Source organism: Corvus hawaiiensis, chromosome 16 (assembly GCF_020740725.1).
Source record: "Corvus hawaiiensis isolate bCorHaw1 chromosome 16, bCorHaw1.pri.cur, whole genome shotgun sequence".
Classification (NCBI taxonomy): domain Eukaryota; kingdom Metazoa; phylum Chordata; class Aves; order Passeriformes; family Corvidae; genus Corvus; species Corvus hawaiiensis.
The window spans coordinates 11,049,428-11,061,113 of record NC_063228.1 but is presented as its reverse complement, the minus strand read 5'-3'; the positions used below and the strand labels follow the sequence as shown (position 1 = coordinate 11,061,113).

Sequence of the window (11,686 nt, the reverse complement as noted above, 5' to 3'; positions counted from 1 at the left end):
TGCTTCCTTGAGTGAACAGTTGTCACTGGTATGAACACACAGCTCAGATTAGCTCACCTCCCAAAGCTGCAAAAGGTCTGAAATGCTGCCACAAATTAACATAGCAAAATGCAGCTTTAACCAAGGGTGTCAGTGTTCACAACCAATGCATGAGCAAGTTGGATTGTAAAAAACCCCCTTAATTAAAGCCATCTTTGATGTTTGTGTTTATAGGCCATTAGTTTGCTGTGTGTTGTGCAGATGCGCTCAGCTGTTTGCCAGAAAGATCTCACTTGCATAATATGAACTATGATTTTTACTTACAACTGCTTTAACTTGTAACTTCTGGCTTTTGAAGCTTGCTGCTGGTTTTTCAACTTAAGGCTATTTTCCAGGCTTAACTCCCACTTTTTATGAAGTAAGTCATCCTCTCTAAGTAGAACTACTTAAGGCAAGTAGAGAAAACTACTTTCCATCATCTCTGTTTTTTGGCTGAACTCCAGATGAGTAGCCTTCCACCAAGAGTGAAGGCTGGATGGAAACATAAAATCATTCATAAAAAGAATGCTTGTCACTGTCAGGAGAAAGATGAGAATGAGCTGTGCTTGCTAACGAGAAGGAAGTGAAATGTTTTTAATGCTTTTACCAAAATTTAAATCTTTGGCACTGCCCATGGGATATATTTGTGTGCACAACATCACACAACACTTTTTCTTCAGATCAGGCAGAATAAAACCCCTGCCTTAACATAATGGCAGGATGTGAAAACAGTAAGGGTTTGTGTAGGGAAAAGAGGAGTTCAAAGGGAAGAACTAAATGTTCTCTTGCTTTGGGTTCAACCTGGCATTGTTACTTCTGCTTCCTAATAGAGGACATTCAAACAGCTTCTCAGAAATCAATCAACACTTCAGAGGCAGAACTGGAAAGGGAACATGTATCACCTGGACCCTGGCTATGAATCCCTTATCAGAACTTGGCATCATCAGAAGCAGAGGTCGGCAGAATCACATCGAGACTAGCAAGGCTGATAATCTGTGCTCCTGTCAGTGCTCTTGAGTCCTGCAGTTGTTTTTTCAAATATAGGCCATATAAAACAGCCATTGGTGTCCACAGGATTTAATAATAAAAGTGAAGAACACAGCTATGAGAATAAAAAGCAGAAAGTTTGTTAGAGTGGATGAGTCTGTTGCTATAGGGAATAAATATTTCTGGTGACAGGGGTGAATGCAACAAATGATACTTAACAGGTAGATCTATAAGGAAGCAATATTTAAACGTCAGCATGATAATAACTGTGTGGAATCATGACACAAGACAATTGATGTAATGTTTTAAATAAGATAGAAGAAAAAATCCTTTGAAGTGCAGCTATTATTTAAAGTACTTTTAAAGTGATCATATTATGATCCATCAAAGAAAGATCAGTAAAAAGGAGCATGGTAAAAGTTATATTTGAAATATACTTCTGGATTATTCAGTGCAGTGATTCATGCTATATTATGCTGTGCTTGAAGCATGGCTAGGGAATCTGTGACTAATATACCAAATGGACTCAATCTGGAGAGATAAATATCTGTAAGGATGAAGTGAGTGTTCAGGAAGTGAACTTGCCATGGTTTTCTGGGACAAATCTCATAGCTCTTTGCTGTCAGCTGAACTCAGGGCAGTGCTGGTCCATAGCACAACTGTCCAGTGCATCCTGTTTGCCCATTAAAATAAAACTGTGTGTTGAGCCACTGTAGCAATGTCCAGTTTGGGGATGGGGATGTTTCTGTGTGTGTACAGGCATGCATTTGGCAAGAAGCAAGGTGGTATAAGCAATGTACTGTAGAAAACTATGAAAGCAGTTAAGACATTTTTAGTGGTAGAATCCTGTAATTTTAGTGGGATCCTGTAATTACAGCAGAGATGGAATTGTTTCAGGCTGTTTGGATGTTACTTTATATGCCAATGAACTGTAAAAATGTGAAAGGGGGAAGAGGCACTTTAGTTTGTGCTTACGTGCAGTTCAGCTTGTGTTCTGCATGCTCAAAAAGCAGGGATTTGAGTTACTGAGCCTCTCATCTTCTTTTATCTTGTGGGCATGGAAGAAAAAGTTGAGACTATTTTCCTGTTTTTGCAGGCATTTGTGAGAGAAGAGGAAAGTGGCTGTTCAGTTCATCAACAGCCTCCTCAAATTAACAGGAATCGATAGGCTCATACTGCATACAACTCTGAAAATCTCTCAAATGATATTTGTTTGTGCACACAAGGGATTTTCAGATTTATAAGCAGATACCAACCTTGTGTGTGCAACATCTCTCTTTAATGGAAAAAATATGTAAATGTGCTTTTTTCTGAATCCTCATTGTTAGTTTCTAATATGAGCAGGGCTACTCTGGGGAAAACTGAGCAACTGCATCCTTATAAGAACTTGGCTGATTTGGCTTTAAGCCGGGGCTCAAAGTTCTTAAGGAGTGCTGGTAACTGTTGCCTAGCAAAGATACTGCTGCAGGATTTATGGTATTACCTGGCCTCAGTGGGGAGCTGCATTTCCTGGCTAAGGTCATGAAAATCTTTAATGTGCATCTGGTATATTTTGGCAATATCTGTGTCTTAGCTCTCTAGAAATCTTTATTTTAAGCTTCCCAATGGACAGAATAAGAAAATATTCGCAGTGTTTCCCCAAAACCTCAGAGAGATCCAGACCAAGAAGTCTATTATCTTTGTAGTCCATAATGACTAGGGACAGGAAATGTAATGGTCCTTTAGCATTTACCCCAGTTTGACTGTCAGAGCTGTGCCTGAGAGCCAGCAGGGATTTTGAAGTGGCTGTAAAAAGAGGACGATCTGCGTACTAGATCTTTTGGTGTTACAAACCTGATAAGGATCAAGAATGACCAAAGCAGGTGCGTGATGGAGCTCACTTCAGCTTTATCTGGGCAGTCTGCAGAGGCATTTCAGGGCATGTGGTCTAATGTAAAGCACACAAAGCTGTTCCAAAGTGGAACAGCAAAACAAGATTGCATGGGTTTAGCACTCTGCACCAACTGCTCTACTTCTGCTAATCCAATAGCAAGACCCAAAATCTGGATTCAGTCTTGTCAAATTTTAATGTCCTTCTGCTTTGCTGTGTCCAGAAAAAGGAAGCAAACCTGCTGGGAACAGCAGTCCCCACAAGTCTGCAGAAAAGGGAGGAAGAGTTGTTTTGTGGGAGGAAAGCTCAACAACATCTCTGTCCTTTGGGATAGCTTGGAGAGATCCCTTGTCAGTTTAAATCTCTCTCTGCTGGTGAGGATCAGTCACATTCCTGATGGACAATCATCCCCGGGATATTCCAGGAGTTTGCAATTTAGACTTTGGGACCAGGGGCCATCTTTGTTCTGTCTGTCCTTATCCACTGTGGAGGCATCTTGTTTGCCATCTGTTCCTATAACCTCATCCATGGCTGCAGTCTTGGACCCTGCTTAATTGGCTTCTCTTTAGAGAAAAATCTGCATAACTCATAAAGTTCCATTAAAGTAACAGAGCCTTAGCACATCTTGCTGTGCTGAAAAGTGATAGACACTGGAACATTGTCAGCTGCTTTGCTGAACTACAGCTTTAACACAACCAGTTCTGCTCTCCAGTGCTGTATTCCACACCCACTGGAAGGGTTAAAACAAGTGGTGGAAGGAGAGAGGAGAAACAGCTCTCAAATGTTACCTTAGTTATCAGCTCTTTTCCTAAACTACTCTTATTCATTAAAAGCTAATGATGTTCCACTAATAAAATCTGATCCTTGCTTACATAAATTTATTCTGACACAACCTTTAATAAATTGGAAGGAGAAAGTGCCAAAAAAACCTCAGTTGTGCACATCTCTGGTATACGATACTGATACACTTTGACACCTGCACATTTTAGTTTCCATCAAAGGTCACTTTAAACTGGGAGGGAAAAAGCATTTAACATAAAGTCAGCAAATTCACTTTAGGTTTGGGCTTTTTTTTTTTTTTTTTTTTGGCAACAAAAGTTCCACTTAATTTAAGAAATCTTAAAAGAAAAGCAAAACCAAAGCACCAAAAAGTTATTTCACGTGCTTCAGACCCGTGATCCTGACAAAGCAAAAGCAGATCACTGAGAAAAGATTCTTCTGCAGAGAGGAAGCATGAGGGGATTGCTATACCCCCACCTGACGCCAGAACTGTCGCTGTGGTTGTGTCCTTAGTTGGGAACTGCAGATATTCTGTAAACAGTTGTTGATCTTTATTGATAAGAGATAATCCTCAATAATGTATTAGGGCAGATTACTTTAACTTCTTTCACTGAGGGAGGAAAATCTGAAAAATCATTTTGGAAAGAAATTGAGACAGTAGGAAACTGTATATATGTGAAATGTTATCTAATTATAATTAAAAAAATACAAAGCTCTGATTTATAGTTCTAACATGATTACAGCTTTTAAGAGGTCAAGAAAGGTCCTGATCCTGTGAGAGTTTCTAGAAGCCTTGGCATCACAAAGCACTGTGATGGTTAGCAGGAAGATCAACTGAGTCTATCCTTCTCAAGACCAGGACAAGCTTTATATTCATACTCACTTTAAGCCTTCAAACCTTTTTAGTTTTTTTCCCTCACTCCTAATGGTTAATCAGAAGTGCTACACATAATTGATAAACAAGATTTTCCTCAAGCAAAATAAATGTCATGTTCAGGAAAGAAGTTGCATTTAATTTTCCTCTCAGGTTACCCAGGAAGATATCAAGGGCAAATTTATTTTGTCAGCTCCCTGTGTACTTATCTCTGGAAGAGATGAGTGAAATCTCTTGTGGGACGAACTATTTTACTGTTGCTTCTCAGATTGTATCTCTAATCCCAAAGTATTTAACTCCACCTTTTGTAGTCTCTGTTACATTTTTCAAGCAGGGACTTCTGATAAAAAGAAGATTTACTGGGGTCAAAGACAGTACTATAGATATTTTTCCATTTCCAGCAACTGGAGACAGCAAACACAAATTTCTTTTTCTGAACACAATCTACTTTGAGCTTCTCCTCCAGCACTGCCATCTCATCTGATGTCTGTGTCCTGGAGCCTCCTTGCTGCCTCAGGAAGAGCTGTGGATTTCCATTTTCCCTCCTCAGGCCTTCCTAGGACACTTTGGAGAACTCTGCTTCTCTCTATGCCATAAATCTCTGCTGCTCCCAAAGCAATAGGATCAGGCAGAAGCTGTTGGCCTGGCATTGCCTTTCCCTGCAGCCAGTCCGGTGACAGAATATTGGTTTAGTGCGACGGAAATGGCAGTGGAAATGTCCTGGTTTCCTGTTGGGGTGACAGCACTGTAGGTCACAGCCTTGCTGAGGGGAACTGTGCCCTGGGGCTTGGGCAGCTGCTCTCTGCTCTCCCTGGGACACAGTGCCCAGCATGGGCATCCTGCTCCAGCAGCACCTCTGCTACCTGAAATCAACTTCAATCACACTTAAAATACAGCAACCCCCAGTTCTGGGTGTGTTTTCACCTTTGATATATCACAATTCATAATGCATCAAATCCTGCCTGGTTTGTGAGATGCAGCTCCACAGAGACTCCAAATGCTCTCTTGTCAAGCTAATTGGGGTTTGTGAAGGAGAGGCACTCTGAATTTAGAGTGCTGCTTCTCTCTAACAGAGTCTGAGAGGTGGAGACTGCTCCACGTTTCCCTGCCCCATGACCTGATGGAGTCAGCAACTCCCTGCACATACTGATGAAAAGCTTTTTGAGATGGGTGTTCATCCTGCTCCTGACATTCACCCTTGTTTCTCCTGTAAACCATTAGGCTGGTGACCTCAGCTGCCTCTCTGTTTTTAATGGGCTCTTAGGTTCAGGTTTGAAGTCTGTGAGGAGAGGGGTTTACCATTTTTACCCAATCATTTAGGCAGTTTGTCTTTTCAGTGTGGTCTGGATTGTGCTTGCTATTAGTTTCTCAGCCTGAACTCCTGCCTTATTACCCAGTAAAAAAATTTTTAAAAAAATTTAAAAAAGTGAGTTCAAGGGAGTGGGAATGTTGAGGAATGTTGACCATGACTTCTGTGGTCTTAGGAGTTCAACCCCATCAATATTTGATTTTCTGCAATGATGAAAAATTCCTAGTGCTCTTTTGGGAAGAGGAGGCTTGTAAAAGTGGAATGAAAACACAACGATGCTTCAGAGCTTTCATGTATGCACACAACTTCTAAAGTGCAGGATGTAATTTGGGGGAATGGAGTTCTCTAGCTAAATTTACATCTTGATCTTACTTTTGTTTCATGTCTTCCTGTTTCTTGGGAACTCATAATATAGCATTGCATGTTGAAGGAAATGGATTGCTCTTTCCTTTGGCAGTTTAGCTGTGAGATCAATATTTGTGCCTTTCATGTTTAAACACCTAATAATTTCCTGTTTCTCTGTGGCTGCTTCAGGAAAAGACCATACATTTTTTAACAATGCAAGGTTTTGAATCAAAGTAATGACATACTTCACATAGCTGCTTTTTTTTGCCTAACCTGAGTCAGAACATGTTCTAACTTTCTTCAGCATCTAAGAAATATTGTAATTAACTTATCACAAGTGCTTTTTTAGAGTATGACCTGGGGATCACATTGTATAGCTGAGTACTTAGTACATGGAGACATTCAGATATGCTTTGAAAGCCTCTCCACGACAGAAGAACCTTACCCTGAGAACAGGCTTATGGGCAGACTTTGTGGCCTATCACTGCAGAGAGATCCTGCAATAACTGTAAATAACCTGGCTGCTCAGTTGCCTTACACAGAACTCGAGAAATGTGGCAGTTCTGATGCTTTTTCTGTAAGTCCCTTCAAACACACATCAGTGATGAACCGTGCAGGCTCTTTGATTTCCTCCTGCTGCACAGTAGTAGCATCTGTGGCTGCACCCTGTGGTTGATCTTGCAGACATGACAGACACAGCAAAGGAACTTTTGCTCTTTGTCCTGTTACGAAATAAATAGCTGCAGTCCAGCCCTGTGACCCTCTGGAATTGCCAGCCTATTACTCACTGGGTATGACCTTGTATTTGCATGACATGGGTCCTTCTTGATACCTTCTAACTGACTATTTTACAGTGAAGATGCAGAAAAATAAATTGTCTCAGACAGCACAACTGTTTCCATTTTCCCTGGCTTCACACACAGCCTAGAAAATGTTTGCTGGCTGATTAACCTTTCAAGGTTATTCACCTGCAGTAATGAAATGCAACCAAGGTATCTTACAGGTGTTTTGAGAAAGAACTATATGCTTTCCCCAGAAATATATGTATGTATGTGTGTATACATATATATATATATACGTACATATATATATTTTCAGCAGAAAGCATATGTTATACTTCAAACTACTGCAGAAGGATGAAACTAAAATGAATTGTGTTGTTTAAAAGTCTCAGTACAAGACAAGGGTCTCCACTGCTCCCAATTTCCTAGCTTAATTTTCTGTAAGGATAAAGATTCAAAGCAAGTTAGTGGAAGGCCTCACTTTTGAGAAATTTATATGATTTGTGATCTGTGTTTATATACATGCTCTTCATGTAGTGTATGGACTTCTTTCCTTTCACATTGAGTGGACTTAAAATGCTTGCAGGGCATATGACTGCATCTTAACTGGTTCTCTGCTTCAGCAAACTGAATTCTTACCTCCTCTCTGATGCTTTGAGATAAATGTATCTGCAGAGTTTCATCAAGTGGTTTAATCCTTCATGAGCAGGACTGCTAATTGCTAATAAAAAGTCTGGCTAATTTCAGCCTTGTCACCACTTGCTGCTTGACTCCAGAGCAAGGCAACTGAAATTCAACTCTTGTTGCATTCTGGGAGAAAACGAGATGTAAAAGGAACTATGGAAATGAAAAATTTTCTGGTAGAATGGAGGATGTGAGTTTATTACTTAAAGTATGTAATAATAGTGAGAATGTCTTGTGGAACTCTTGTCAAGATCTTGTGAGGGGGGAAATTGATCAGAAAGCCAATAATCTGCATTAGAGTAACAGTGAAGCCATTGCTCTGTGGTAACTGCCCCATTAGTGCCATGGCTGTAGTAAATAAGCTGCTGAAGTCATGACTGCTGCTGGATTTGGAAGGATTACTGACAAGCTTTGTAAGCCATAACTAAGTAATAGAATCCAATTGTCTCATTGAAGCATGACTTTTTAACTACCCAGCTGCTCTGAGTTTGGCATGTCAAGTGTGTGCTAAAGTCGGCAAATAATCACAGAATAATATATAACACAAGCAAGTGTACTTAGAAATGGCAAAGAATAGAGAGTAGAAAGGATAATGTCTGGTGTTTGTGTAGATAGACCTTTCAAAGCCCCTTTATCACTTAGGAAAAATATTCTGCTCTTGATAGACTTCCTTGCATGTCGATAAAATAATACTGAACACCAGTAGAAAAGCAGGTGCAAGTAAATCCTCTTGAAGTGAGTAAAGTTCAAATCCTGCGTGTCCTCAATAGCCTGTGCACTGTGCTGATTCCCACCAATTTCCATGGAGCATTGCCTGAGCAAAGACTGCCTTGCACACTCACAGAGACCTTCCCTTTGCTCAGCTGTGGTTGATTAAGGCATCCCTCAGGAGACCCAGAGCCTCTCATATTTATCCCTTATCAGGGTTAATCTGCCTTTGATAGATGGTCAAAGAGGAAGTGCATATTAAAAAACCATTTTCTTTCTAACTTGGTATAACTTGTTGACTTAGAAGAAAACATCTCTTCTCTAGGTGCTGCTATAGAATGAGAAGGGAGGAAAAAATGATTCAACTTTCAATTTTTTAAATGAATGAAGACTTTTCTAGTTTTAAGAAACCTGAGACTATACTCTTGAGCAGATGCCTCATGAAACCTCCCTGTCTGTTCAGAGCCCTTCTCTCTAAGCTATTTGTTAGCAGGAACCTCATTCATCCTTCCATTTGAAGCACAATATTCCTTTTCACTTGGTTAAATGAGGATTTTCAACAGCTGCTGAGGGAAGTACAGCTTGATTTAATCTGATGCTTAATGATGGACACAATACTAAAATTAACAGCATCTCTGCCGCAGGACTCTTGATTCCATTCTTGCTGCCATCAGTCCAAGTCCTCTTTCTATTAATAATGAAGTGAAAAGCAGCAACGATGGCAGGAGTCAAGGTGCTGTTTAATAAGTCATCTGGCTGCAGAGCCGAAATTCAGGCTTCAGTGTCCTCTGAGCTTATGAAGCACAGAAAGTCTCTAACTCCGAGTGAATAGAGCCCTAAGCCTTTACATGTTAAACACATTAAATGTTTCTAGTTAATTTCATCTGACATCAATCAAAACTCCACTAAAATTACTCTTGGGGAAGGTGGTGGGGAGGGAGGGGAAGTGCAGTACTTCTTAGTTGGCTTTCAGTCCTTTGCATGAAGTAAAATCACTGAGCCCTGTAGGGAAGAAGGAAAGACCTGTGTCGAGAACAGTTCCTTCTGAAGGCTGTTGCCTACTCAGCTTTCATTGGAAAAGAGTAGGAGAACAGGAAATATGGAGAGTTTGGCTTGACTGCAACAAAAGAGTTCTAAAGACCGTACACAGATCCTTATTCACAGATGCCATGGTTTCACCCTAGCCAGCAGCCCAGCCCCAGGCAGCCCCTCACAACACCCCAACCAGCAGGACAGGGAAGAGAATGGGAAGGGTAAAAGATAGAGAACTCGTGGGTTGGGATAAGGACAGGTTCACAGGGAACATAAAAGCCATGCACATAGGCAAAGAAAAACAAGGAATTACGTCACCACTTCCCATGGGTGGGTTGATGTTCAGCACCTCCGGGACAGCAGGGCTCCGTACGTGGAGCAGTTACTTGGGAAGACAAACTCCATCATTTCAAACATCCCCCACTTCCTCCTTCTTCCCTCCACTTGTGCATAATGCCATATGGTCTGGAATATCCCTTGGGTCAGTTGGGGTCAGCTGTCCTGGCTGTGCCTCCTCCCAACCTCCCAGACACCCCCAACCCCTCCCCAGTACAAAAAGCAGAAGAGGCTTTGGCTCTGTGTGAGCTCTGCTCAACAGTAATGAAAACACCTCAGTATTACCAGCCCTATGTTCAGCACAATTCCAAAACGCAGCCCCAAACCAGCCACTGGGAAGAAAATTAACTATCCCAGCTGAAACCAGCACAATGATAGCAAGTTCACTCGGAAAAAAACTGGAGCAAGGTGCTCTGAGTTGCCAAGCGCTGCCCAGTTATCAGTTAGGCAGTACCTGCAGAGAGAATTAATTCTTATTTGGTGAATTATCCATGCTCAAATGAGAGGAAAAAATGAAGGAAGGAGAAGAAAGGATACTTTAGTACTTATAAAGAGAATGAAAGCTGTAAATTACTGTTTGATAGTCTGTTCTGAAGAGGAATGAAACAGCCATGCATTCAGGTGATATTAAAATGTATTTGAACTATAATATAAAACGGGATGGAAGGTGTGTCAAGGGCTTTTTTTATGAAAATAACAATAAAGGGAGTGATGGAAGTCAGCTGCTCTTGATGAAACTGGGGAAGCTTTAATGAGTTACACCAGCACCCCTATCTGATCACCTACACCCTACAGAGAATTTACCCATAATTTCCACTAGTCTGTGGAGAGACAAGTCTCCTCTCTGGTCACAGCTTTGAGTATTCTAATGAATTTCTCAATTCTCTCATCCTACTGGCTGAAAGGTTCCTTGGCATGGGAAAGCCTCTAGTGACCTCTAGTCCATTAGCCAAGTCAGCCAACGTGTGGTTCATCCCATGGTCCCCTCTCCATTCTTTTTCCATACAGATGCAGTCAGACTGTCCCTGTGCTGTTCCATCTGTCTTAGATCCCTTCACTTTTCAAGTCTCTGTCCCTTAAGAGGAGGGGCTTGCCCAAGGCTGGGATAGAGTGTGTGGAGAAGAAAGTTCATGCGAGTGGCACAGAGGCAGAAAGGAGAGGAGGGCCCGCTCTTTGCCTCATTAGGTGCCTCTTCTTCTCTTCCACAGCTTCCAAAGTCACATCACTCCGTGCATTCTTCTCTGCAGGTGCCAGTTCCCACTTGAATGTGCCTAAATTTGCTCTGTTTGTTGTGTTTCTCTGTGGCTGGCAGCCATCGTGTCTTGTTGGTGCCCCAGAGATCATTTTTAGGTGTTAATTGAGGCATATAATTCTGACTATTCCTGCATTCCCTCAGTTTTTTACCACTCAAATTAAAATTGCTTAACAACTTTAATCAAACTCAACCAAGCTCTTGACTAAACTAGAAAATGCTGAGAACATCTCATTGCATTTCGATTTAGGATATTTTAATGGAAAGTAGGAGGTGCAGATACTATTGAAAAGCACAAATAAGCCCTGAGAGACTTGGCAGAACACTGACATGAGAAGGAAAGAGTTGAATGCACAATTCTATAATACACATGTTGCCAAAAGCAATGGCCACATGCCATAAATCTTCATGTGCAGGCAAACTCTATCAGCTGCACTAACAGCTCTAACTAATCCTATTTACTGTCATCACTGACCCTAAAAAACCCGACAAAACCCAGGGAAGTCCTAAGGTGGGAGCTTCAAATTACCTCTACATCTTGTCCTATATCACGCCTCTCCAATGTGGCTATGTAGCTGAGAGATGAGGTTTTTTGCAAGATGTACTGGATAATTGTTTTGAGAAGGAATTACTGCCCAGGAACTCGAGAGAAAACATCAGCTCACTTATCAGTGCTAAGAGAAGTGCATTCCTCTGCAGAAGCAGGTAA

The 11,686-nt window shown here is 41.2% G+C and overlaps 1 long non-coding RNA gene across 2 annotated transcripts in view; it reads right to left on the bottom strand.

The window, feature by feature from the left end:
• The window catches only part of LOC125334464, a 54,154-nt gene extending 44,333 nt beyond the window's left edge, over positions 1-9,821 (bottom strand). The window contains exon 1 of one of the 2 annotated variants that reach the window (XR_007207144.1): positions 9,708-9,821. This is a non-coding gene — a long non-coding RNA (uncharacterized LOC125334464). Of the gene's footprint in view, positions 1-920; positions 2,714-9,707 lie in introns of those variants that run through there. The other variant, XR_007207143.1, reaches the window with a different exon arrangement.
• Between the last annotated feature and the right edge of the window lie 1,865 nt (positions 9,822-11,686).